Source organism: Alosa alosa, chromosome 6 (assembly GCF_017589495.1).
Source record: "Alosa alosa isolate M-15738 ecotype Scorff River chromosome 6, AALO_Geno_1.1, whole genome shotgun sequence".
Taxonomy (NCBI): domain Eukaryota; kingdom Metazoa; phylum Chordata; class Actinopteri; order Clupeiformes; family Clupeidae; genus Alosa; species Alosa alosa.
The window spans coordinates 18408891-18436462 of record NC_063194.1 but is presented as its reverse complement, the minus strand read 5'-3'; the positions used below and the strand labels follow the sequence as shown (position 1 = coordinate 18436462).

The 27572-nt window shown below is 44.5% G+C and overlaps 1 long non-coding RNA gene across 1 annotated transcript in view; it reads right to left on the bottom strand.

Annotated features, from left to right (window-relative positions):
- Nucleotides 1–27572, bottom strand: part of LOC125296766 — a 275524-nt gene that overhangs the window by 77183 nt on the left and 170769 nt on the right. Inside the window, exon 7 of the long non-coding RNA XR_007193851.1 lies at nt 13381–13513. This is a non-coding gene — a long non-coding RNA (uncharacterized LOC125296766). The remainder of the gene's footprint in view (nt 1–13380; nt 13514–27572) is intronic.

The following is a 27572-nucleotide window of genomic DNA, read 5'->3' as shown; positions in this document are numbered from 1 at the left end:
AGGAAGAAAAACAGCTACACAACAGTTCCCATTAAGGACCTGAAGAATCTATACAAATAAATATCTATACCTAAAATGTAAAATCTTGGCTGATATGCTCAGACACTGCAGATTGTTCGCATCAGTTAGTCAGATATATCCAGCTTTTGTTGTGTGATTGGAGGATTTCTAAACATGTGACCAATACACCTGCAACGTTACAGTAAATTAAGATTTAATAGCTTGATTACTTACATTACCATGTGAATGAACACTAACATACATGCTTCAATGTATTACCACTCCATTAATTCAGTTGCAACATTTGACTGAATCATTATTGATTGTTAATGAACAAATCCGGGTTCAAATAAAGTGATCATTAATAGGTGTAATGGCAGAGTAAAGGTCGACGGACTAAAATGAGGGAGGGCTGGCAAGTTGCTGATGAGCAGGGTCAAGTAGAGAACACTGTCACTGTAGACCTCAAACTGGAGAACAACCACGCCAGCAAATGTAGAATATGCACTCGTCTTTGATCTCCCTGACATAGCAAATTATAACCATGCCCTTGCCAATGGGAATGTGTGTGAAGTTGCCAAGATACGGAGCAAAGTTGGCCAAGGTTGGTTTCTCTTTTCTCTTCCGTTTTTCTCTTTTCGACACCATAAGCACTTTTAAAAACAATAGCATGAGGGCAAAAAAATGCTCAATTCAAAGAGATTAGATGTACAAGACTTAAACAAAACTGGAAATGAATACAATTGGAGAGTGACCAGTGAACTGAAAAAGACACATTTTGTATTTTGAGTGTGGCCTACTTAAAAAAAAGTGGGGTTTTTTTTCATCCAATTTAGCAGAACTTGTGTTTGAAGATGTGTTTGAGCAACTACAATATGTGCAAATCCTGTGAATTAAATTTACACTATATTCTCTGGCCCAATTACTGTGTGTAAACAAACAAACACACACACACAGACACACACACACACACACACACACACACACACACACACACACACACACACACACACACAAATACACATGGACACATGAACACATGCACACTCATACACACAGCTTGTATGACTGCTTGCCTCCGATGGAAAGGATGATATCCTTCTTGCCCTGCATGCATACACATTTGAACAGCCTCTGCGGAGAGGGAAATGCAAATAAGCTCTGGACACAATATCGCCACATTCACTTTGAAGCAGCCTTGGTTTTACTTCGAAGGAGTTTACTTGGAGGGGGGGCTTGTAGTCGATCGCTAAAAGCTTGCCACAAACAAAGCATTATGCAAATGGAGTGCAATTAATCAGAAAAAAGAGGGAGGTCCGTGTTCTTATCATTATTAATGGCCTTTGCCGTGCCGAGGGGTCATCTCACCTCTCTGAAATATTTACATCATAAACAGCATGAATTATGGGGGTTGCGGCAAGGGCGCTCATTTTCAAACACTGCCAGCCTTTATCCATCCGCTGAGGCTGGGACTCCATCTACTGAGTCCTTATGCAAATGTAAATATGAATGTAAATAGGCTGCTGTGGGGTAATGTCTGGCAGACTTGGCGCTTTTAATTCATTCTGTGGTCATGGTCTCTTCTCTCCTCCACCTTGTCTCCTTTTCTCTTGAACACACAAACACACGGTTAGATTGGCTTCGAGCTCGTTAGGAGGTTTGATCAATAACACCACAGCAGACCGACATGATAAATGACCTGAATGGAATTCTGGACCATATTCCCAGATATCCTAAAGCGCTGGAAGTCTGTGGAAATTGGCAACCATTTTTGCTGCGGATATTGTTCCATTTACAGATCCTGGGAGGATGACTTGCCCAACAATATCTAACGAAGAGTTGGGGAAATGAACAACACTCCCTCAGTAAAATTCACAAGAACTGGTAAACTTTTGACATAGTACCTTACAGATCAATACTGGACATTATTAGATTAGTAAGGTCTCCAGAAAACCTTGGTAGAGATACTGTGAAGCCCTGCAAATGGAAGGAGCTGGAACAGGCTCACCCACATCAGAGGTAAATGTAGGGATATTTATACAGAGTTGCAGCTACACATGTCCAGTCCAGCTGAGACACTGAGACGGAGACAGTACTTACAGCCTGACCTGATCCCTGATCACAGAGCCATTAAAAGCAAATTATAAAAACAAAGGACCGCTGTCTCTTTCCATTCTGCATCAATCTGCATGTATATATTTTCATCCACGTGTTTATAAGCCACTGGCATGCATATTTTTAGCATTCATGCATACTGTAAATAAACTCTTACATAGGCTAATTTCCTAGCTGCTGGCAAATTCTGTATCCTCTCTACATATATGCACCTTGTATATTTCTCAGTGGAATTTATTTTTGCTTCATAGTGTTTTCTCTCAGCCTTGCCTTGCCGTGTTCTAGTGTGCAAGGTTTATAAAATGTGTCTAAAAATGGCGTCGGCCGCATGTGAGAGGAGGGAGCTCGTCCTTGGAGCAGCTCATCAGCAGGGAGAGGATGCCTCCGCCTCCTGTTGTTTGTCCGGGATGCCAGGCGCATGGCGGCTTGTGCCAAGGCCCATGCAGGCACCCAGGCCGGCCCGGAAAAGACAGAGCTTTTGGCCCAGTCGGTGCTCGGACGGCGCCAACGCACGGCTCATGCCAGGGAAAGCCACTGCGGGCAGCTTCTGTTCGATGCGCACACACACACACACACACACACACACACACACACACACACACACAGACATCAACACTATCCTTCTACACCGGTGCCTCAGAGATTTTGCAGTCACACAGGGGCCAGGAGTGCACTTGGCCAGCTCTGACAGACGCCCATATTTCCTCGGGGGAGGACCCCCTCCACAGGGCCATGTGGCCGGGGAGTGGAAGTCTCTGGATCTCATTTGGACTGAGGGGCTGCACTGCCGTGGTCCACTAGGCTCACTCTCCCCCCACCCCACCCGCCCTACCATCCTCCCGCCACTGAACATATCCTCCATAACCACTGAAGGCACACTGGGGTTAGAGAAGGACCCAGACCACATGCACCATGAGTGATGCACAGGCATCTATGCTTTTGTGTTCTATTTGCTCTCAGTGTGCTTGTTGTTGCTGTTGCTGTTGTTGTTGTTGTTGTTGTTGTTATAGTAGTCTTAGAGATGAGGGGGAACATCACAGGCTCTGACAAGCTTTTTCTCACAAACCTTTATTTGTTCTCATGTTAGCAGACTTCTAGCGCTTTCACAGACGCCCGACCTCACACACACACACACTGATGCTCCCACTTGATTAACACGGCGGGGGATTCAGAGAGAGAGAAAGAGAGAGAGAGATAGAGGGAGAGAGAGAGATAGAGAGAGACTCAGACTCCGATGCGCATGCGGCTGAGAGAACATCTGTCAGGAGACAGCGTGACAACGCAACGGAGGCCTGCTGATGTACGAGGCCTTTGCCTCACTGCAGGGAAGCGCTTTTGGAAGTGTTGGCGTAATTCGCTTGTTCATTACATCCTAAATGCTCTTATTAAAATGTTTTGCTGCTGTAAAGGATTTGATTTGTTAGATTTTTTTTTTTACTGCTCTGAGCTCTGCCCAGCTTCTGTGCTTTGTTAATTAAACATGGCTATTTAAACCCAAAAACGGGAAGATTTTTTTATTCTCATCAATATACTTTCAGGTGGAGATTAAGATGACCGCAACAGAGGTTTCATTACATTTATAGAGGTATTGATTTCAAAGCACTGCTCAGCATAAATCAGGCGTCCATACACGACTGTAATTCTCATTACTGTATTTTCAACATGACCCCATCTGTCTGCCAAAACATTTCATCAAAATTAACACCTTACTTAATTTACCAAATTACTTAACTTCCACCACCCTTGCAGTGTGTGAAGTGCATTTAACCCTGAACCCAACCACCAGAAGGAATAGTGCTCAAATCACTCTGGAGGATGATTTCTGCTCTGCCTGGACTGTAGTGGCTACTACCACCTGCACATAAGTACAGTAACTACCACTGGCTTTCAAAAATTACTCAACACACAACTAGTATAGCTCCACAAGTAGTGCCTTACGCTACCATGACCAGAGTTAACTCTCTACACGTTCCACATCTTTCCATACATTGATGCGTTGCCTCCTTTCATTCCTTTGACCTTTCTCACTTGTGATCTGCGGCCAATAAGTACACGTCTTGAAAATATTATTTATTTATTTACTTCCGATAAGGGGCATGCCAAAATGAGTGAAGGGAGAAAGCAGCCACCAGGGGGCACTCACCTGGGCCCCGCTGCTCCTTTGAGTGCCACCTTTGGCACGGGGAGATAGTCTGTTAGCAGGGCTCTGAGGGGCTGGCGATTAGCAGGGTCTCCTAATGAGAAAGTTACTGCACGGAGATAATTACAGGCACAGGCAGCATGGCGCCCGGGCCCTAATGAGAAAGATAAGCGTTCACCCGTGGGTTCCACGGATAGTGAAAAAGTACGGACCGGAGCCTTCCCAGTAGAGTTAATGGGTGAAGAAATGAGGTCAGTTTCACAGGACTTCCTGGTGGGCTTTTCATGTTACATAGGTGCAATAGTGATATACAGCTCTGGACACAAAGTGATGGAAAACACTTTCTAAAACGGATAGTTCCGGTCTTTGATTATGATAGGCTGAATCGCATTCGACGCCGTTGTAAAATCCAACACAAAGATACACTTTGATCGGATTTCATTCTATATTACTGTGCTACCACAACTCGATACAAAAGTTAGAGTAGCTGCGTCTCAAAGTTGCTTAGCAACCACTGATAGAAGAAATATATATCTTGGCGGAAGAATGATCATCTACAGTATGAATAAATCGTTACATTTCTTGTTGCTGTGCCTTTGTTTTAAGAAATCTTGCCAGATATATGTAGTAACCGTTTTAGAAAAGCAATAAGCCACTCGAGTACATAGGTTACACTGATTTTAGAACAGCTAAGGGGAGTTTTAGGCACCCCGTTTGCGCGTCTAACCTACGGACTCTCGGAGCTTATTGCTTGTAACTTGAAGCTAGATAAAAAAAAATTGGCTGAACTACCTTGTCATCAAACTGCAATGTAGACAGACCGTGGCTGTGTTGGGGCACTGACCTTGTGTTCTGGTATGACTAAAGTGTTCTATTCATCTATATAATGAATTACCGTACACAAATGACACCAAAGCAAGTTTCAAGGCGGTGGAATCAAAGAATGTTCCGTTTGTGTAGAAAGTAGGAAAGATAAGGACAAGGATAAACAATTCAAGAAATTAAACTTCTATCACAGAGGACACATTATGGACATGAAAGAGCGAGTCTATGGAAGTGTCTTAGCTGTATGCGTCATGGTTTTAAGCCAATTCACACAAACCCATGATGTGAACATACACTTACTCGACACTCCCCCAGTGGATTCAAAAAAATAAATAAATAAATAAATAAATAAAACAAATATATATATATATCGTCACTACTGTCAACACCACCACACCATCACCATCACCAGTCCCACTGTTAGTTGCTGTGGCTCCAGTACTGTCTCTCACTCCTCTCCCACCATTGGGGCCATCATCTCCCAGAGACCTACTGCAGGCCTGTCACATCACCAACCAGGCTGATGAGCAAACAAGCACGTCCTGCCACAAGTGCATTGGCAATCACAGAACTACTTACACATACTAATGTCCTAGGGGAGGACGAGGAAGAGGAGTGGAGAGGCACCGAGTGCCTGCAATCACATGAAAAGTCTACACACGTATATATAAACACTGATACACATACATACACACAGGCAGACAGACAGACATAGAGAGGTGCACACATGGACACAGACACAAACACACACACACACACACACACACACACACACACACACACACACACACACACACACACACACACAAACACACAAATAAACACAGACGCATGGGTGGGCACACACAGTAGGCATGTAATCGCAGCACTGGTCACAGCCCTAATGCTAATGCGAAGCCTGATATATCTCACATTTCATAAATCAACCACCTGGCAGATTAGGGGAAAATGGGGAATAAAATCAAAAGAGGAGCACTGCTGTTTATTGCTTTAGAAAGATAGCTGGTGAGCAGGCAGCCCCGCTCTGATTAGGAGTAGAGTCTCTCTGGAGAGATCCACATTTTTTCTCCTCTCTCACCCTTGCACACATGCTCAGACACACACACACACACACATACACAAAATCTCATTTGCACTTAGCCTTCTCGCAGTGACACTAACAGACACACTCACAGAATCTCAAACAAACAGCAATGTGTACATGCACATCAGCAAATGCAAACAGACACACAAAGAGAAACTCACCCACTCATCCACACTCACACACACACACACACACACACACACACAACACACACACACACACACACACACACACTGAGGCAGGCAAGAGAGGAAGGCAGCGCAACCCCTCATTTAGGAACATGCACACACTCCAGTCCTGGTGCCGTCGTATTTACTGTCTCACACAGGGGAAACAAATAAACTGCGTGATTAACAAGTTTTCTCCCGCCGCCCGACGCTTCGCCGCACGCAACAGCGCAGTGCCATCTCGCCGACTTAATGATTCTTAATGGCTTCTTAATGACTTCCTAATGACTTCATCAGGAAGATCCTGCCACCACGCACTCTTGACAAGCTGAGCCAACCTTGAGACTCGGGGGAGGTGGGTTCAGAAATGCCGATGATGTTCAGCATTACATTCCGCTTTAGGATAAACCCACGTCTGGGTGTGTGTCTGTGTGGATGCCTTTATGTGTGTGTGTGTGTGTGTGTGTGTGTGTGTGTGTGTGTGTGTGTGTATGTCTCGTCACACATGCCAAAGAGAGACAGACAGAAAAAAAAGTCAATAGCAGCCAATAGCAGCTCATCTATGGTTCATTAGAGAGATAGCTAAGGTGACCCAAGTTAGTGGGTGAAAAAAAAAACATAATGGAAGCAAATAGGCTCTCACTTTCAGGTTTTGATGTCTAAGGTTTGAAAAGACATTACGAAAGATTTCAACAAATTAGGAAAGAGGTTTTTATGGCTGAGAAGGTAATGACTGACATTGCCAGAGCCAAGGTTAGTACTTAACATACATCAGACAGAAAAGGCAGAGGAGAGGACAGTGAATATCCACGAGGTCTCTTTTCACTCCCATGTTTTATGCCCCAACAAGCGCAGTCAGCCAGACTGAGTCTAGTTTCAGTGTCAACGAGGACTGAATCTGAGCTAAATGCTAACAGCCGACTCCAGAGCAGAACTGGCCTTGATGTGGCTAGACTGAGGATCCGACTTGTTCTTTAGTCGGCCGCCGTCCGCGATGCCAGCCCCAGACTTTAGAGTGCTCCGGCAGCTGCTGAGGAGTGACAAAGCAGGAGCCCGGGTCGGGAATGAGCCGGGGCGCTGATCGGAAAAAAAAAAAACCTTCTCGAGCATTTAATTATGCAGAATTTTCCGGGTCAGCTCAATGTCATCGGCCGACAAACACTTTGGAGCGTGAAGTACATTTAACACTGGGCCATCCAGGGGTTTGCCGTGTCACTCTTTCATGAGGAACTACTGCTTAAATAGACAAATGGCTGCAGTAACTCCGCCAGATGAAAAGCTCAGCTTCCATCTCCTCTAGGTCATGTTCCCACTGTACTGCAGAGATTAAATGAGAATCTTGTCTTTCAGCACATAAATTCACAATTATTATTTTTTTTGGAGAAATATGACGGAGGCCACTGCACTGTGCGCCTCGTGCCACTTTTTTATGACATGGCTGATGACAGGTCAGAGATTTATGCGACATACATCAAAATTAGTTTACATATCTTCAAGAAAAAAATAAATAACGACGACAGAGCAGAAAGGGGGAGTGCATCTCCAAAATGGCATAAATCACAGGAGGAGTGAAATAACTTCTCAGATTGATTTCTTCCAAGAAATGTGGAGTGAGAAAGTGTATGTGGTAGTGGGAGCGAGTGGAGGGAATGGCAGTGTGTGTGTGTGTGTGTGTGTGTGTGTGTGTGTGTGTGTGTGTGTGTGTGTGTTTGTGTGTGTGTGTGCGTGGGGGCAAATCATTTTGTGGTATCCATAAGGTCTGCCTGGCAAACGACTGCCATATCCAAATTCAACAATTGGGTGCAACAAAATTGCAGCGGTCGCCGAGGCTCTGCCTGCATAGTGGAGTGAAGTAGCACCTGTCCTGATGGATGTTCTCTTCATAGTCGGGGGGAGCGGCGTGGGCTGAGGAGGCGAGGAAGAGGGGCGAGGAGGGCAAAGGGAGGGACGGTGAGGTGTCATCCTGCCGAGCAGCTCGCACATGATGTATAGCTGGCCACGTGTCGGCTTTTTGGCAAAGATGAGGGTTCAGTGAGCACCTCATGCCTTTCTGCACTACCGATGGTACTCAAAAATACAACTGTAGACAGACACACACACACACACACACACACACACACACACACACACCACCCACACACCCACACGCACGCACGCACACACACCCACACACTCTTGTTTCCTGGTGTGAGGGAAATGATTCGTGATATCTGACTCTGACTAGAGTTAGACAGGATCAGCTGAAGGATTGTCAGAGACTTCGAAGGACACTTCATTCTTCTTGCTTGGCTCTGAGAGTCAGAGGGATAAAAGGCCAAAGAAGCTGTTTGGGCATCTCCAACCAGAGCACTTGTCAATCACATGGGTTCTGTATCATAGTTAGTAGGTGCTGAGCTCCACAGCACAGCGAGTATGTTGCATATATCCACACTAAAAACAGAAAATGAGACTGAGAGGGGTTACCATGGGTCAGTGTGCATAATGCATGCCAATAAAGCAATGGCTGTCCTGTACAAGATTAGTTAACCTATAAGAATGCATCTGCAAACATTCTCCAATATTCCAAAATAATTTAAAGGTGCTCTAAGCGATGCTGGGCTACGTCACTTCTGTTAACTTTCAAACAAAACAGAGAGCTTGCTCGCTACTTCCTCCCCCTCCCTCCCGTGCTGCTCCCGTGCAATTGAAACTCTCCTTAACGCGCATCTCGTCTGTGATTTGCTGGACCAGTTTGTTATGTTTTCATGGGCTAGGTTTGCCCAGGTTGTTTTTGTTGCCGTTCTTGAAGCCTAGGATGTCCACAGAGATTGCGTTTTTTTACACTGTATTCAGGACACAGACAGCTAGCGGTTGGTTAGGTGCTGTTTGCAGTAAGTGACATAAAATGTTTTAGCCTAAAAAACAAATGGCAACGCTTAGAGCACCTTTAATAATATAATTTCATATCATATTTAAGATGGTCATGTTCATCTTAAAAAGTGTCTAAAGAGAATATTTAGGCTGTGGCGTGCATTCTGGAAAAAGTTCAATCATTGTTTAAGTCTACACAAGAACTCTTGAACTCTTCAAGAACTGTTGAATATGTGCTTTGAGCTGGTGGTGCTGAATTTCCACAGAGCATTGTTTAATTCCAATTCCACAAATATCCTCAGGCAAACTCCGTAACCACACTCCACAAGTCTCCTCAGCGGTGTCTGCCTTTCCGGTCTGCACGTTAAGCATACCAACAATATCCTCTCTTATTTAGCCCGTGGACCACCACAGGCAACCAAAAGCAAAGGCAACGCACATGGGGTAGAGGTTGCTTCTCTCACCCATTTAAAGCCTGACTGGGAATGCTTGATTAGAATCATCGGAGGGGGCCGTTCTACGCTTGCAGCATGTCTACGCTTGCAGCATGTCTACGTGTGCGCTTCCTCATTACGCGTTTACATTATGTATCAGGGCTGCGTGTGCCTTTTAAGCGCTTTGTATAAGAGGGCCTCGGGGGGAGGTGGGAATGCTACGCATCGCTATGCATCAGGGGAACTGCATCTGCCATTCTCCCACTACCACAGCCAGAGCCCCCAGGAAGAGGGTGCCTAGGGAAAGAGAAACGAGGGACTGTCAGGGGATTTGCTCCATGTTCCAATTTACTAAGGGATTATTCTTTTTTTTCTTCTTTTTCTTCTTCCTCTCTCTTTCTATCTCTCTCTTTCTCATTTTCTATTTTTTTTTTCATTTACTTCCTCCTCTTTTTATTTATTTATATATTTGTTTATTCATTCATTTTCAGATGCCCCAGGAAGGAGGGGGAAACACAACGCGACTGCGAGGTTGCATAAACGCCGGCAGACAGAATAGATAATGACAGCAGGTCAAGTCGTCGGCAAGTCACGTCTCCCTCCCTCGCTCCTGGAAGAAAGTGATTACTGTAACACGGCACTGACAATCACGCCGGAGATAATCCCATTTCTCACACCCAGTTCAAATTGTATTATGTCACATTGTATTTTCGCATATGCTATCAAAAACTGGATTTAGATATGCAAACTCCGGGGGAAGAAGGAAGGGAAAGAGGGGGAGGGAAGGAGGAGGAGGGAGGGAGGGAGGAGGGAGGAGGAGGGAGGGAGGGAGGAGGAGGGAGGGAGGAGAGAAAATAGGAGGGAGGGGATGGGGAAATTAAAGACAGGAAAAAAGGAAAGGAGAGAAATGATGAAAAATTTAAAAAAAATGAAAAAGCTGCAGGGTTGGCACTGAGGCATGTCATTAAGTTGAACTGTTTGGTTTCTGAGCAACGGCGGAATGGTGGTCGCCGTGGCGGCGGAGGGAGAAATAGAAAGTAGAGCTGCGCACCACTCTCCTGTGCAGAGAACAGATGGTGGAGAGAATGCAAAGACATTTCTTTTTTTTTCCCCTTTCCTTTTGCGTATCCATCCTGTTCTTCAGTGTGTTATAGCTCACCAACCACCCCCCACACACCCGAGCTTAGCCCCCACAAGCTCTGCACATTATGTTATAGGATGATGGATACACTTGATACTTAAGCTAATGGGGAGTGGGTGTTTCTTTGTCTTCCTACTCATTTCCTTTCTCCCTTTTCCTCCCTCTCTCTCCCTCTCTCCATCTCCCTCTCTCTCTCTCCCTCTCTCTCTCTCCCTCTCTCCATCTCCCGCGCACTCTCTTGTCTTTCTCCTTGTCATATCATCCTCTTCAGTGCTTCATGCCTTCCTCTCTGGCTGTAAACCCACCCACAGTGTTGAAATGAACTCGCATCATTATTGTGTTTCAGAATGTAAGCAGGGCTTAAACATGGGGGAGGTTTATCCTCAATAGGTATGGCCATTATAGCTAAAAGATGAGTCTCAGGTGGAGCAGAGTGGACGCTATACACAGCTGAGGGCCAAAGGGCCTGCAGTCTAGCCCAGTCCTTCACTGCTGCTGGTTCACAATGGTCGTCATTAGATGTCAACAAATGGCAACAGTATGCTATCCGAGACAAAGGGCAAAACAATGTCAGCATCCATGGCATTAATCCCTCTCCCAAAAATAATAAAACACACACTCTGGCCGCAATCACAACCCACTCTGGGAACCAATGGCAACCTTAACATCGGTCATGTTTACAGGTAATAGGACACAAGCCAACACCCCTGTCTCTCTCATTAGGTTCCATTAGAAGTGCCTGCATGCGGGTGGCTGTCTGCTGCCTTTCCCCCACAGAGGGGACTAGTTGACCCGTGTGTGCCTGGCAGAGAGTGCGCTACAAATGGCCGACCCTCTCCCCCCTTCCATCATTATTTATGCAGGGATGCCCTTGGGGAGCCTTTATGCTTGTTTACACAGTCACGCCGCACTCCATTCATGACGGCTGCGAGTAAATGAACCGCTCGCCGCCAATTTGTCCTGGAGCGGTGGCGGTGGCGGTGGTGCTGGCGGGGTCCCTGCTGCAAGGCACTAAATGAGAGTGGGGAGCTCAGGGAGGATGGAGGAAGAGGGAAAGAGGTGATGGGTGGAGGGGTGGGGGGTTGGTTGGAGCCAAAAGGGACCAGGAGGAAAACACCACCCTAAGGCTGTGGAGGAGATCTGGGCCATTAATAGATAGTGAGATAAATGGCGCAACGTGTTCTGTGTGTGTGCGTGTGTGTGTGTGTGTGTGTGTGTGTGTGTGTGTGTGTGTGTGTGTGTGTGTGTGTGTGTGTGCTTGTGCATGTCTGTGTATGCAGAGAGAGAGAGAGAGAGATAGAGAGAGAGAGATAAAGAGATACAGAGAGGTAAATAGACTGACAAACAAACTGACTGACCGACTGAAAATGCTCCTAACATAAATTGTATGTGAGAAAGCAGAGAGAATTGCTAGCATTCAACACAAACACCACTCCAGTGTTTTTTTTTTTTTCAAAATGCTGCGAGGCAACATTATCCTCAGCAAACCTTGTGGTCGGTCTTTGTTGGCCGCTTTTCAATGGGCACCTGCTGGATCCACTCCCCCACCCACTCCCCACTCCCACTGTGCCAGGTAATCCGCTCAGGGCAGCTTCTTCCCAAGAGCAGCATTCAATCCCAGAGTGACACCCAGGGAAACAGCATTACACTCGGTGTTTGTTCCGAGTGCGTGTGTCTGTGTGTGTATATGTGTGTGTGTGTGTGTGTGTGTGTGTGTGTGTCTGTGTGTGTCTGTGTGTGTGTGTGTGTACGCAGGACCACTGTGTAAACATCATGAATTTGGGAGAAGGGTGGGGAGAGAATAATGCGAAAATGGGCAAAATGAAATAACAAATGTATTGTTTGTTTGTCACTCGTTAAGACGACAGTAGCTTGTGGAGTTTTGGACTATCCTTCTTCTTACATGCCCCCCCTCCTCCTCCTCTTTAAGAAAAGCCCTGGAGCGTTGGCATATTCATTATTTCATTAATGTCTCCTCCCTTCTTTCTCGGCTAAATCCTGCTGATTCATCCCACACAGCAGCGCCGTGTGCTGTGTCTTTTCAAAGCGCCTCCACGCACTCCGGCCAACAAACACTACCTAATGCCACATTCCAGCGCCATGCAACCCGCAATCCACCCCGCTTCGCAAATATCACAGTGGTGCAGGCATCTCATGAGACACTTTGACACAATGTGAAATGTTTGTGTGTGTGTGTGTGTGTATGTTTGTGCGTGCGTGTGTGCGTGCGTGGTGTGCGTGGTGTGTGTGTGTGTGTGTGCATGTGCGTGCGTGAGTGTGTATCTTGAATTTGTTAGTGTTGTCAGCACCTCCATTTACACAAAGGTATTTACGGTAATTGTAATTTATAGTTACTTAATTAAACTGGTGACTACTCATGTCCTCGCAGGTCATGGCTTCTAAATGAGGTTTGATTATACACATCAAATAATAAAAGTAACATTCAAACTGAAAAAAAACCACCATAAAAAGCACATTTCCCAGTGGCTAATAAACACACTACAACAGCGCGGCGAAAGCACTGAGAAAGTGCCAAGCGCAGAGCTCAATAAAAACGATGTGTGGCAAGCTCTCCTCGCTGTGCAGGCACACATTTTTGCGATCTCGTTTGTGTCCGGCCTTACCTGTCACACGCGCCACTCGGCTCCTAGCTCGATCTTCCCCTTTGCAACGGCTGGCTGCTCGCCGGGCTCACAGGCACTTTCTCAGCGTTGCTGGAAGCCAAACTCAATCTTCACCATCGCCCGTGCCTCCAATCTGCAACACAAAGAAGAAAAGCTGCTGAGCATGCTCGAGTGGAAATGGCAATGTGCAGGGTGCGTTGACAATACTCTTCTCTTGCCCAGGCATGGGACTTGATGCGATCGGATTCAATTTAAAGCTCGGCTTCTATTCAGAGCTTTGCAAGTGTTCCGCACATGAGCAACAGAAGTTAGTGGCCACCTCAGTCTCAGCCAGTATTCTTGACCCTACCCTGGGATCTTTTCAATCTCTGGAGAACAAACAGTGCACAGATTTACAGAACAGGTTTATCCTATAAAGCTATGCAGCCCATTGTAGGAATGATCTACCCATGGAGGCTGAAAGCCATTCACATTGAGGACGCACATTGGATTGCATGACTTTAGGACCAGACAGGCCCTGTGACAGGCCCTAAGGGCCATATGAAATCCTTGACAAACGATCTTAATGATTCTGCGCTGTGTTGCTGGTCTTGAGCAGTGGTAACATTTAAACTTAAATGAGGCATGCATATGTATTTATGCAGCCAACAAGGCAACAACAGATATCGGGCAGCAATGCATGTTCATTTATATGCGGTCTTGACGACCGAGCCACGTTGGTCGTGTAGCTGTGCCATGTTCAGGCCAAAGAGCACATGGCGCACACAAAAGGGAGCATGTGAAAGTGACGAGGCTAGGGTTCGGAGCGGCTGTGGTTGCCATGTCTGGAGCTGGAGGTCAGTGGCTGCAGTGGGGGTCAGACACCGATGCTGCTGACAGGGGCAAAACATGAGGAGCTTCTGAAGGGCTGGGGAGACGCACAAAGAAAGAGATCAGGGTCATTTTACAGAGTGCCACCATTAACACAGCTGCACTTGTCCTTCTGTTTTGTTCTGCCAATCTCTGTTTTTCCACTCGTTCAATATTTCTTTTCTATTTCTTTCCCTCTACTCGCTTTCAGGGAAAGAGAGCGGGGAAAAGAGAGCACAAATCCTGTCTACTGGGCTTTTCAGCAAAGCAGCTGACTGCGTTTTAAGGGGAGCTAGGGTGAGAAAGCTCCCTCTCACCTTGACAGGCATATAATGAACTTTTTCATTTTGAGCTTCACTTATGAAACCAGCCAGCCAATGCATTTATTCTTTTCGCCTCACTTATATATAATCATTCCTCTTCTTGCCTCATTTATCCTTTTCCCCAGCAGTTTTGATCTCAATCCTGAGATGCTCTGTGAAAGCGTTAGACACTAGGGCCACAGGAAGACTCACATCGCTGAAGTTAACAATTTCTATAAAGGAGTAGACCCAGATGAGTTTTCTCCAAAAAAAAAAGTAGTTAGATTAAATTGATTATACAATCCATATGTTCCTGCCTAGAGCATGACATATTGAACATATTTTCATAGATTTTATTTCAGAGACTTTTGACAGCTCAGCTACCATCATCTGTGACTGAATATTTTTAACTCTCACCAAGCCAGTTTTGATTAAATTTTCTAAATTAAACATTATAGAGTATATCAATACTCAAGTGCTGCACACAAAGACACATGAGTGCATGCTCATCAATATACACAAGTGCATTACATTACTTTACACACACGGATACACAGAGAGAGAGAGAGAGAGAGAGCTGGCAGGGTGCACTAGTAGACAGCTGGTGAAGCCAGGGTGCACTCTGGCTGCTAGAAAGAGCAGATTCAGGTGACATCTGCGCCTCCTGTTGCAGCGAAATAGTAGAAACACTAAAAGTGAATTACAACATTAATGACAGCACTCTGCAAGCTGTCCTTCCCCATCACACATCCATTATTCCTCACTCGGCAACGCCAAGGAATCGTTAAGGAACACTCGGCCAAAAGAGATGCCACCAGGAGGCGAGCTGTTGCTGAACATTCATCAGCTCACGCGAGGCCCAATCCAGCACCCGTTCTGCACTATGCCACTGCGCTCGGCGCCCAGCGCAAAGTAATCACGCTTTTACTCACCCCTCCCCCTCTCTCAATCTCCCTGTGCTTTTGGCTATCTGTCTCTCATTCAATCCCTTTCTTTGGTCTCCTAGTGCTGTGTCTTTCTTCTTGAACCTGTCTGAGTACTTGTGACTGTCCCCTGGTTGCGTGCTTTTCCTCTATCGGTTCTTTCTGTGTTTATTCTTTCCTAATCATACGTATCCCATCTTCCATCCTTGTTTGTCTCCTCCCTGATGTCCCCCTCAGATTCTCACCTTACCTCCACCTCTGGAATCGTTTACATTGTGATGACTGGCACAAGACATTTTATCTCCCCAAACTCCTCTTGGACACCCGACAAACAACTCGGCTTCTCTCCACGGTGGCTCACATTCTGCTACACGAGATGGGCTTTCCCATAACACACACTCAACCTGAGAGAGAAAAAGAGTCTAAAAGACAGAGTGGCAGATAGGAGAGGAGAAGGAGGTAGATACAAAAAAAGATAAAGTGAGAGAGAGAGGGAGGCAGAGAACCAGTGCCATCTTCGGTAAGAGCCTGAGATGGCCCATGAAATGGATTGAACCTAGCTGATAGGCATCAAAAAGACATTTCAGAACTGTCACCCAGCAGGCGCTTTTCAATAACTTCCAAAATCCTCCAGGAGAGCACGTACAAATATAGAGAATAAAGGCTGAGTTGATCACTCATCCTTTCCCCAATTCCATCTTAACCTCTGCAGGGAAATAACAGAAATAGCTCCACCCCACTCACTCTTTTAGGGGTCATTATACAAAACGCACTGTATAGAATTGCAATCAATGATACAGACCCCACTTTAGAGAGTTTAAAAGAGACTTAATTAAAAGGAAGAGACATGTACAGCATTCCGCTACCATGGCAATTCTCTCTCGTGTTGGCAAAGACTGCCTCAAGACGTGATGAACATTTCAGAAGATCTTTCACCAATGGAACATACATTCATAATGTATGTGATTGCACACTTCAGCACAGCACAAACTTATCCTCAACACACATTCAGGCCCAGTTATCCCTGGCCTGTGATTTCTTTATTCAGAGAGGAGATGCAAAAAAAAGGGAGAATGTGTCACACTTGAAGTGTTGTACAATTACTAGGCGATTATATCTACACAGGCATTAGCATATTAAAAGGAAGACACCACTTGAAGGAAGAGACAATGATGAAACGCTGGAAATCATTTCCTTCTCCTTATTAGCACCCAACACTGCAATCTGGGATGGAGGCGGGGGAAAGGGGATCTATAAATAGCCATAAACCTTTATTGTGTAAATAATCACAATTAAGGAGAAATAAGACCAAACTGTCTTTGTCGAGGGGAGCTAATTAAAAATGGAGAGGAAACGTGAGAGAAAGAGGCCAGAGCTGGGCTGTTAGCACTCACAGGAAAGTAGATTGGATGTTTTTGGTTCATTACTTCCTCCCTCTGCAAAAAAAGGAAGAGCAGAGGAAGAAGTGGGTGACGGCATGCCTGTTTCCAGTGCTGGAGCCAGTAGAAAGCTATGCCTTGTTAATATTGGTCAACACACTTCAAAACCAGAGAGGGAGGGGGGACAAAAAACACTTTATCAAACAAATGTGTTCCTTTTCACTCCATCAATGTTGAAATGAGGTGTACAGAATGCATTTATCATGAGCTGTGATGTTTGCATGTGGCACCCCATGCATGCTCTCAGCACCGGTGGCCATTTTTCAGCCCACATCTTCAGAAACTAGAACCACCAGAGTGGCTTTGTCAGCAGGAGCCACACAGACTTCTATCACAAGGGCAATTCATCACCCTGCTCTTAATGTAAATGGTCTCCTCACAATGGCCATCTTTGGCCTTGATCAGTCAACATAGGCAAGTGCTCTTATCATAACCTGGTGACAATTAAGGCCTCCCTCCACATATGCAGTCCTGAACATAACACGCAGCATCATCAGCGCTTTCAAATGCAGATAAGAAACCACAAAAAAAAAATCAAGGACTAACCATCAGCACCACAAACTCTCTTTTGGAGAGATCTGAGCTAGTCCCTGGGGGTCTCTCTCCTTCTCTCCCTCTCTCTCCCACTAAGAGAAACTGCTGATTTTTGTGCCCTTCATCACCTTGCCAACCTCGTTCACAGGCTACAGGCAAGCTTCCCTATCCTGTTAATTCCTTCTCCTCAGCAGCAGACCCCATTCTGATTAGCATGCACTCTAAGGTAAGAGCTGACTCCCACCCTTACACACCCACACACAAACCTGTCTATCCCTGTCCTAAGACATACACACCCACAAAGACACACACACACACACACACACACCATTATCCCTGCACTCAATAGTGACTGCCTTGATGCACATCTGCCGGGCCCACTACTCCCCTGCACATTAATTAGCTTAACAACTTCTCCCTCTCTCAGTCTGGGAAAGCAGGGGCTGCATTCTAAAGAGTGTGTGTTTGGGAAGGCAGAGATGTGGGAGTGGGAGTTGATGACGTGGGGAGGTGGGTGGGGGGAGGACACTGTGTTGTGGGAGAACTCCCGTCCCTCTCTGATGTGAAGACAACTAAGAGCGGAGCAAGAGATAAGATGCACACACACACACACACACACACACACACACACACACACACACACACACACACACACACACACACACACACACACACACACACACACACACACACACACACACACACACACACACACACACACACACACACACACACACACACAAGGATGAGGCTTGAAAGGACCTGAAGACACCTACTACTGTCCTTGCCCTCTCTCTCTGTCTAGCAAAATGTTGACTTCTCCCTCTCCTCTTACTGGCCCTCATTTATTAATCAAACGTAGAAACCACCGCAGATCTGAGTGCAGGAATCATTTTACAGCAGAGCTCACATGTTATTCATGAAACTTTCGTATTACACAAATCCCAGCATAAGTTTGAACGGCTGTGGATAAATGTGGTGGCTGAAAACAAGCATAATGTCACACCCCTTTATATTCTCTGTTTGGAGGCCTTGCCCCTAGAATTTACAACATGAAGGTGCATAATACGTCCATAAAAGGAACATTTTCTGACCTCGAGATAGCCACTCTGACATCTAAAGTCCAGTTGAACCAATTCGTTTTGGCAGCCAGAAAAGTGTCACTAAAGCACACATAGAGTGGAAAACAGTTTTTAGCTCTGCTTAGTTGAATAAGAAGAGGTCAGTGTATGGCCACAAAGCTTCTATTAACCGGAAACATGGTTATTTCCTCCATCGTTTTGCAAATCTCGGACTTTGAAATGACCACTAAAAACGGGTGAATCTGAAAAAAGACAGTGTGACACAAACAGATTGAAATGCGAACCATCTCTCTGAATCCTCTTCACACGTTACGTTACCACTTTGAGTTGCAGATTCATGTAGAAGTTGTTCCTGCTGTCTTTGGCTTCAAGGCAGCCAATCAGCATAAAGCTCACTTAATAATTCATGTGGGTGCTAGATAAGCATGAGGGGGTGCTAGATATCTACAAAAATGGGCCATTTCATTTTCCAGCCTAATTATTGGGTTGTAAATGGGCTTGCAAAATAGCATCTGAGCATGTGTTTGACGGATGTTGACTACCGTATGGTTATGTATATAACCTTGGTTCTCTTATGGAGAACACAAGATGTTAACCAGTGGGAAGTCCATCTCCGATAACGTCTGAACCTATTTTCAATCACCCATCAAGGGAAATATTTTTGCATGCCTTATCCTATATAAGGCCATGTCTGCCAAAATACCTCGGAAGTCTTCGGAATAGATTTCTGCCTTTGAAATGGGATTCTGTCCGGTGATCTTCAGCTTGTACTAAGCGTGTGGGATCGGAGGCAATTCTTTGCAGGTTCGAGAAGAATGTTTCGCAGACACTACTTTATATAGGATAAGGCATGAAAAAATATTCCCCTCAACAGGTGATTGGAGATAGGTTCAGATTAGTGACGTCACCTGAGATGGACTTCCAAATGGTTAACATTGAGTGAACTCAACCTAAAGAGAACTTTATCAGAGCATCAGAGAAAAAGGTGAAATACTCTGTTCATCCATTCAATGCCATCTTTAAATTAAGTCTGGAAAACTGTGCAACAGATGATATGTCACAGACAGAACATACCATGTGTTATCAAATGCATTCATTTATAGAAAAAAAACACCATAATGCATTTTGTCCCTGAAAAACACAAACGCTTTAATATTATGTCCAATAGAACACTGGAGACAGCTTGGAGGACAGCATACTCTTTAGTGCACAAGAAGACAAAACAGATGCTTCACTTAATTGACTGTTGTGCTTTTCGGAGTAAACTTATTTCTATCTACGAAAGTGATTGTGTCCATATGATGGCCATCATGCGTCAACATTTGCGCTACATTATGGAAAGCAGGCTATAGATGTGCAGGAGAAGTCTTTGATCCAATAGACTATGTTCCATGAATATAACTCCAACTTTCTAATTCTCCGCCAGATTTACTATGCTGCACCGCAAGCCCATGCCGACTTGAAAACTTGTGAAACAAGTTGAGACTTGACGTGAGATTTTAATGTAGCTACCCCTCACGCCCAAATTGATCAATGCCAAGTGAGATTTATACTCGACGCATTGGTCACTGCACATGCCAACAGTGACGTCACCAAAGCGCTATAGGCATTTATACTTGCGCTTGCGAGACACTAGTTACCATCTTCAAGGTGAAGGTAAACAAGAGGACTAGCTAACAGTGTCAAGAAAGGTCTGTGCAGTAGAGTTACTTTGGTTGAAAATAAATATTTTAATTAGGCTACCTTTTTGCTGGATCATTGCCATGTCCCTGGTTCTTAGTTCCTTTCTCTTAATTCTATTCCCTGTGCTGTAGCCCTCGCTGGTAACTTCGTTTAACCTACTTCCCCAACTGACTATTCAAACTTCACGATACAGTTTACAACAGCCATTCCCCTGCACTGCAAATCGTAACTACCTAATCTTCTAAATAACTGATTAAAAAAATGAGTGCAGATTAATCGATTCCGTATGACCTTTGACCCCGAGCCGTTCTAGTCAGTAAAAATTAGACTGTAAAATGAAGGAGAGAAAAGAAAACGTGCTGTCTGGATCATTGATTGGAACATTTACTTTTAAAAAATGGCCTGATGGTGTTGATAAAAAATAAAGTGTTGAAAATAAAGTCCTCTGCAATGTCTGCAGCAAGGAATTTGCATATCACCGGAGTTCATCAATTCTATAGTCGCACATCAATGCAAAGAAATAAGTGTTGACATTGAGGGTGTGGAGTGTTAATTTATTTTTTATTGTGTCCCCCAGGTTATATCTGTGGCATGAAATGCCTTGTATGTGAAAAAAAAAAAAACTTCTCCCGAAGCACTTTTGAATTTATTTCCTCAGCATATTAGGTCATATCATAGATTATTATGGCAATTATTTGAACAGTAAAAAATAATAATAAAAGATTGTTTGAACTTTAATGTCACTAATACTGATTAATCAATGATTCATTTAAATTTAAATATTTAAAATACTTTCACAGCAAAAATTATATATGTGATTAATTTAGATTAATTAATCACAGAGTATATAATTAATTAGATTATTTTTTTTAATCGATTGAAGGCCCTAATTAATACGTCTTGTAAGTTTATTTAGGATGTTTCTCAAAGTGTGGTCCGCAAGCTTTCCCAAGTGGTCCACGAGCAGATGTGGTAAAATATAATAATATAATAATATTTATTGAATATTGCAAAAAACAAATAATCTATATTATAGATGATTTGTTTTTTGCAATATTCAATATTGAACCAACTTGTATGTAAATCCAAACAGTTCTGCAACACTGTCTGGTAGTTTAAATCATATGAATCCTCTGACACAATAAGCAAAGTGCAAAGACAATAAGCAAGGTGGTTCAGTGAGTAGGCCTATTGTGTAGGCTAATATACTGTTGAAGTAGGTCTAATCTTTTTTTTTTTAGCTAGGTGGTCCGTGTTTCTTTTTTATTGGTTAAGTGGTCCTTCGTCTGAAAAAGTTTGAGAAACACTGGGCTATATGAAATGCCAACATGTAAGTTGCTATTGTCTGTGGCATGTGCGACTGAGAAAAAAATCAGCGGTGCACAACCTATCTGCGAGAGGCTGAAATTCGATGCACACGAGCTGGATCGACATCATTTTGAAGTTACATTTGCGCGTGCAAGGCCGGGAGCGGCAGGTATAACGGACGCACTTTGTCTTATTTGTCATATGTTCGTTTCGGAAATGTCCAGGTCTTCCTTGTCTTATTAGAGTCCACTCTTCACTTCCAACGTTTTCTCAACCTTTTCTTAAATGACTGCAGTCCAGAGAGTAGACTTCTTGAGAAGGAAATGACAAGCCAGTGGCACGCTTCCCCGGCACACTTGGTCCCCCATGCTCAAGTTTTCCACGGTTGGTGATCTTGGACACAAAGTTTGACAAGGAAGGAGGAGAAGGGAGGATGTTGGGGAAAAAAAGAAGTGTGATGAGCCAAAAATAACCATCTAATAATACACTGAGAAAAAAAAAACATCATCCAAAGTCAATGAGGTTTTAGTTCCACTTGAGTGCAGCCGGATGTAGGGAGTTAGGCTAATTATATTGCTGTCGATTTATGCTCTGTCCCTACCATTACCACGCAGCATAATCCCCTAACCTGATCCAGCCTGCCTCGCAGGACATGTTGATGAGTGTCAGAGGCTGCTCGTCGAATTTATCAAAGCACGCATTCTTTTTTTAAAGGCCTCAGTGACAGCCACACACAACAATGTGGAAGTAACTGTGGTTACTATGGCAACAACATTCAGAAACAGTATCATGAGCGGCACGCTTGCGATCACAAAGCACATTTTAATGTAGCCATTCAGAGGGTTCACGAAAAGCAAGAGGAAGGGGACGCCTAGCCGTTAGCTGGTTCCACACTTACCCCCCTTTAATGCCCCCTATGTCACATAGGTAGAGCTAGTTTAGCATAGCTGCTACCACATGTGGTTCCATTAGGGGCTGCAGAGAACGAGTGTGAACAGGGGGATTAGTAACATTTCCCAGAGCTCACGCTTCTTTAACACTAGTTCTCCCTGCCAATTATGGCCCCCGCTAGCAAACGCCATCAAAAATGATTTGGCTTCCTCTCAGGCAAGGCTCTGACATTTTCCTTTCCCTATCGTCACCAGTGATACACGGCTCCCGCTGATCATCTCTGTGGACGTTTCCCAACATTGACAGGGACTGAATACAGTGGGGGAAGAGGTCACGGTCACCTACACTGTTGAGTGCACACACACACACACACACACACACACACACACACACACACACACATGACCACGCATGTTTGGACAGACACACACACACACACACTCACAGACACAAAAGGGACCAGAGTGTGGTGCTGGTTTGTTGTCAGTGGCATGCAGGGCTGGTTGTTGGTTGGTTGAGGGAGCTCCAAACCTGCAATAACTGAGCTGTGACAGGCACACTCTCTCTCGGCCTTTTGAGCTGGCAATGAAACACACACACATTTGGAAGCTACTTTCAATAATTCTGGGAAGGTAAAGGGTAATTTCTCTGGCAACATGCTAAGTAACCACCACAACCAACCTCAGTAGCCCCCCAATCTAAGCCCCCCCACTAGAGTGCTGTGAGGCATGGTAATGGTGTTTGGCTGTGAAAGACCGAGAGGACAGAGAAGAAGAAGGAGAGACGGAGGAAGAGAGAGAAACCAGTAGCACACAAGTGAATAGAACAGCAGGTCAGAGGTGCCATGAGTGGTTATTTTCTGCACCTTTCTCTCCATCTCTTAACACACACAAACCTTTCCTTTCCCATGCCTTATTCATTCATCTTGCATTCTCCTTACTCATGCTGGCTCTCTATCCACCGCTCCTGGCCTTTACTTCTGCACCCTCTCACCCTTGCATTTACTCACTGTATTCTCCCCTCTTCCATATCTGCCTCCATCTCTATTCTTCCACTTCTCAATGGAAGTTGGCGGTGCTGGTGTTATGGGGGGTTTAGGTGGGGATGGGTGGGTTTGCAGAAGATGGGGATGTGGGGTGCTGGAATGATCGTGTTAGGAGGGGGTGGGGGGGCTCACAGAAGACTGACTGTTTATTATTGTCTTCGCCCCACTTAACTCTGACAGCAACAGAATGAGATGGGGGAGGGGGGAGGCAGTGCCATTAATCACTACATCGAAGCGGCCAGAGCCAGGAGGAGACGCATCCATATCCTGTCGCCTCAGTCCAGTAGTGAGAGAGGGTGGGGGAGAGAGAGAGAAGAGCACAACAGTGATTTTCAGGCCAGCCGGTCCTCGTCCTCGTGGCACAACTGGGTGCGCTGTCTGGCTCTGGCTCCCATGAAAAGAGCAAGGGTGAGAAGGTGGGTGGCTTTTCACACTCAATCTCCTTCAAACCCAGCCAGGCATCCCCTCCAAAGCCCTCCCCTCCTGCCACCCCCATTTAGCCAAACAAGCCACTGCAACCCCACTCTCCACAGCCCTGCAGGATTATCAGCTAAAACAATTTTGCTATCATAGATACTCACTGCATGACTAATGACTGCGTGACTGTGTATTATTAAGTATTCTGCATTTATTCTCAGGTCCAGCATATGCCATCAATTACTGCATTAGTGGCATTTCTTTCGTGAGGAGGAGAGCTGTAACCATCAGGCAGGGTGTTTACTGATGGAATGCAAAACAGTCTTTCAACCAAATGTTCACCTTATCTAAACATGCAAATAGACTGGATGCCAGCCAGACGCTCTGCAAACACATCAGATGGTAGTCCGGCTAACCGGTAGCCATTTTCTTCTCTAAATCCTACACATTTATGGACTAGTTTTTTTTTTCCAATGATCTCTAGTGGCAAAGACTGGGACAGACTACCAGGCATCAATCTGTCTAAGCCCCCCACACACACCAACCAAGAGGACATGATACTGTGAGGCCTCCCTGCCAGCTCCAACCCATTGACTGGCAGACAGCTGGGACTCTGTGCTGACTCCTGCCTGTGTATGGGAGGCGCGTAGCGGTCCTCAGCAAGCTCTGACATCCCAGATGTGGTCCAGCAGCTGGCTGGTAGATTATGACCAGCGTCTCTCCGTCCAAAGCAGCAGCAGCAGCAGCAGCAGCCGAAGCAGCGGCACTCTAAATATTTAATCACGCCAGAAGGAGCTGCTGCACTACCACCAACAGACTCCCCCTTTGAGGAAAATAAAGAACAGGAGGGAAACAGAGTGAGGAAGAGGGGAAGAGGGAAAGAAAGAGACAAAGGGAGCGCCAGCTAGAGCAGTACTGGTAGACTGGGGAATTGTGACATAGGATGAGAAAAAACAGTAGGAGAAAGAATCTCTTAAGAAATTCGAATCCCTGTTCTATGACTGACAAATAAAGTTATTTATGTGACCTTCAGACCATAAAAAGCTGTATAAATGTACCAAAGTGCCTTTGATGGAAAGTTAACTTGGATGACAGTGCACTTGCACGTTGTAACACCCGGGTTGTGTTCATGGATCCATATACACAAGTGACAGAAGCATACAAGGACCAAAACCACACTCTATGGTAAGGTTCTGGAGAGAGTGCACACAACATGGACTGCGGAACACATTTTGAATTGGTCAAGCCCCTCAGCACCCCAGCAGTCCCACACACACACCAAGCACCCCAGCAGTCCACACATACCAAGTATTTAATGACAATTTATGGTTTTATAATCACAGCCTATGACAATACAAAACTTGTAAAACAAAATAACTGCAAAAACAGCCACAGCGATGAAGAGAATTGACTGAAGAATTTGTTGGTATTTGTGGATTCCTGCAACAAGGGGTGGCGGGTTGTCTTGTTATGTTGCTGATCAGATCATAAACGGCCACAGCAACAAAGAGGAAAGACCGGAGAATTTGTCAGTAGTTGCTGATAGAAAATCTATTATGAGTGTAGAGGGAACGCCAGACACCAGTGTTAAGCCTTCTGGAAGTGTTGTGACTCATGGGCCTAATTCTATGAAACACCGACGAAGTGCTCTCCAAGGCTGTTCTGGTGATGTTTCTTGCTCATAGAGGTTGTTTTGTTTGTGATTTTTATTTTGATGGTAAATAGGCTTGGTTGTTGATTCGCCGCTGTGGGATATCCCCTACCCATAGCACTAGGAATTTAACACCGCCTCTGTGTATATCTGAAATCAAGACTAGATTAATCTTTCAAATTCTTTTAGGTCAACAGCAGCAAAACAGGACGACGATATACTGTATGTGGCAACCAATGTTACATGTTTCATGATCAAAACCAAGTAGTAAGTGTCTGGACCCTAATGGTATATACATTGTTATACGGTATATACCATTTTACGGTATACATATTTAGAGTGATGTGTAACAAAAAATGTGTAACTGTATTTACATATTTAAAATTTAAATTAGTGATATTCAGAATATAGTTTTTAAAATGATATAACATTCAAACATGTAAAAACTCGCAAGATTTCTCCTTTAAATCTTTGTTGTAGACCAATGGGGCCTATATCCAGCTGGCACGTTTTCTTGACAATGTTCTAAACAGGTATGCAACTCCCCTTGTGCTGGTAAACTTCCCTGGTATTGGTTAGTTTTGTTTAGTTTTTTGTCAGCGTTTAGGTTGCAATGTTTGTGTGGCTAGTGATGTAGGCTTTGTATAGAAAAAACAAAACACGCTGTTGTAGGTTGTTCTTTGACACAGTTACTGTATGTTAATGACATTACATTGGCATATAGGCCTATACATTAATCTATCTTTACTATAAAATGGGGGTTGTGGGTTAAAATTCATTTTGGCAGGTGTTACCAAAAACTTACTATCCAGTTTGGCCGGTGATGCATTACATGCATGATACATAAGGAGCTGTTCTCTGTCATATATGCCCTGGCAGTACTTCCTACATTTTTCATGACCACTGTGCCGTAATGCTACGCAATGACGTTTCATACGCCCATTGGCTGCGCGCAGTTTGCAGTGAAATCAGCACGAGAGACGATGGAAACGAACGGAACGTCTACCAGAAAACAAAAGGAATTGGAAGAACGAACGGAGGCAGAGCAGGGAGCATAGACTGAAAGAGGAGGGATTTAGCCAGTAAAGTAAAGTAAGATGTACATAACACATGTTCATAACACAAATACATAACGCGTTACGAAATATTAACGCATTGTGTTTACCTATTTCCTTTGTGGGGGGCTGATGTCATGTAACGGAGGCCACAAAACCTGAAGCAGCAAGATCGTTTATTTTATTGTCTATGGAGTTGGCTGACGTGAGGAGCTTGTAGGCGAAATTTTTCAGTTTAAAAAAGTTGCCTGATCAGTGATCACCACCACCAGACGCATCACGCACTGTGCGTAGGGCACCACAGGGGAGGGACCAACATTTAGCCAATAAATAGTAGCTGTACTGCAAACTGTTTTTCACTCTTGTTAGAGAAAGTATACAATGTCAACATGCACCAACTGCATGTTACATAAAGATGATACTTTTCAGGTCCTCTCTATAAAGATCCAACTTGAACGTAGGCCCTGTACTCCATTTAATTGAGAACGCGAATGAGCGCGCACACGCACAAGAGGGAGAGAAAACGAGTGGCAGGTTCCAGCTGGCTTGTCATTGTTGATGATAATTGATATCTCCTTTTTATTAAGTTAAGATTAAACTAAATGTGGCAGTGATTGGGACAGACTTATGGGGGCGAGAAGAGGAATGAAGCAGGGTGATGAGGGTATCAACAGAGAAGTAGATAGATAGATAGATAGATAGATATAGATAGATAGATAGATAGATAGATAGATAGATAGATAGATAGATAGATAGATAGATAGATAGATAGATAGATAGATAGATAGATAGATAGATAGATAGATAGATAGATAGATAGATAGATGGATGGATGGATAGATAGATAGATAGATATAGATCCCAAACATGAAATGAAGTGTTTGCACTTTCTGTGTATATTTTGTGGTATGTATTCATGCCAACAATGTTAATAAAATTATCAAATGCATTCAGTGACACTCATCTCATAAACTCATAATTATCTTATTTTCTCCGGAAAAAAAATAGCTAGT